We start from the raw sequence: 1924 nt of genomic DNA, 5'->3' as shown, positions 1-1924 counted from the left end.
AACAACAACAACAATCCTAAGTGTAACTTGTGGTAAATCAAATATGTTATAAGTGGGGCACTACAGTAGAAGCTTTGCCAGAGTCCCAGGGATGGCCCCTGGCAGAGCAGAGAGGGAAAACAGCTGCATAGCTCCCAGGCTGGATTTCCTCATCAGGAAGTGCTCGTCTTCAATGTGCTTCCTGAGATCTGAGGCTAGCGTTCTTATCAATTGTCCAGTGCAATCCTACCATCTTCAACTGAACAAGGAACACTATTGTAGAGTTCCACTCAAGTTACCATCCTCCTCAGGATACCAGTATTCCTTTTCTCTTTATTAAAATTCTGATTCCTCATTTCATTTGTGTTTTCAAAATGACACTCTTTCAAATCTGAATAAACCTAATTTGTTTGTCAGTCATTCTTTCAAATAAAACTCAATTCAAACAATTGCACAAGTGTTTTATATGTATTTTTTCTTTCGTCACACAGAATATCAAAGACGTGTACTTGAATCAAGATTTAAAAAAATTAATAATTTTAACTGCTTCATAAAATACATTCTTACATTAAACTGACATTTTTTAATGCTAATATGTGTCAGAGAAAAGATGCAGCGATTACTAGTGTAGGTCGGGGCCACTGCCTTCCTGTGTGCTAGGTACCAACATTTTACTCAGCATCGCTTTTACACCATCAGTGCAAATGTCAACCAATTGAAAAGGAAAAATGACACTTTCGTATAATTATGAACATATTTTTGGCCAAACTGATCCCCTGAGGGCCAGGACCCCCTGGGAAGCATGAACTATTTGTTGAGAGTAGCTGGCTTAGTCTTAAGAACTATGAAAATGAGTTGGGTTTTATTTCAATTACAATCACTTGCTCTTGTGAGATTTTAAGCAGACAATGTGATTTGATTTGAATTTTTAAAAGAGGACTGGAAAATATCTTAGTTGAGTAACAGTTTTATGGTAGTATTTAAGAGAAATGGGGAAGACTGTATAAGCAACTGAAAAAGGAAGTATTAAGAGCTATGTGAGAAACACATTACAGTTGAATTGCCCCTCATATGGTGAGGCATAGTTGGCAATTTTATTTATGAATATGGAGCTCACACATGAGTTCTAGTCTGGTTTTATATACTTGGGAGTCATTTATATAGAGATTAAAAAAATCCCAACAAACTCACTGCCATGAAGTCGATTCCAACTCAAAGCCACCTCCATTGGGTTTCTGAGACAGTAAATCTTTACGGAAGTAGATTGCCCCATCTTCCTTCTGTGTAGTGGCTGGTAGGTTTGAACCACCAATCTTCTGGTTAGCAGTAAAAATGACTTAGGCACTGAGCCACCAGAACTCCATTATATCTCTGCAGATATATCGATCAAAATCAAAATTAGACTGACTAATGAAACCACATAGAAATATATTGCAGAGAAGGAAGAAAAGAGAGACCTGGACCAAACCATGAAAAACTTAAATATTCAGAAATATTTAAAATAGTTAGTGTCTTGAGAGTGCTCAATAATTAGTATGCCAAAAGATTTGGAAGACAGCTAACTGACCAACTGACTTGAAGAGATCCATATTTGTACCCATTCCAAAGAAAGGTGATCCCACAGAATGCAGAAATTATCAAACAATATCATTAATATCGCATGCAAGTAAAATCTTACTGAAGATAGTTCAAAAATGGTTGCAGCAGTGTATTGACAGAGAACTTCCAGAAATACAAGCTGGATTCAGTAGAGGACATTGAAAAGGGATATCATTGCTGATGTCAGATGGATCTTGGCTCAAAGCAAAGAATACCAGAAACATGCTTACTTGTGCTTTATTGACTGTGCAAAAGCATTTGATCGTGTGGATCATAAAAAATTGTGGATAACATTGAGAAGAATGGAAATTCCAGAACACTTAATTGTACTCATGAGGAACCTGTA

Source organism: Orycteropus afer, unplaced genomic scaffold, assembly GCF_000298275.1.
Source record: "Orycteropus afer afer isolate SDZICR_OR568_19922 unplaced genomic scaffold, OryAfe1.0 scaffold00002, whole genome shotgun sequence".
Taxonomy (NCBI): domain Eukaryota; kingdom Metazoa; phylum Chordata; class Mammalia; order Tubulidentata; family Orycteropodidae; genus Orycteropus; species Orycteropus afer.
This window is presented reverse-complemented; position numbering follows the sequence as displayed.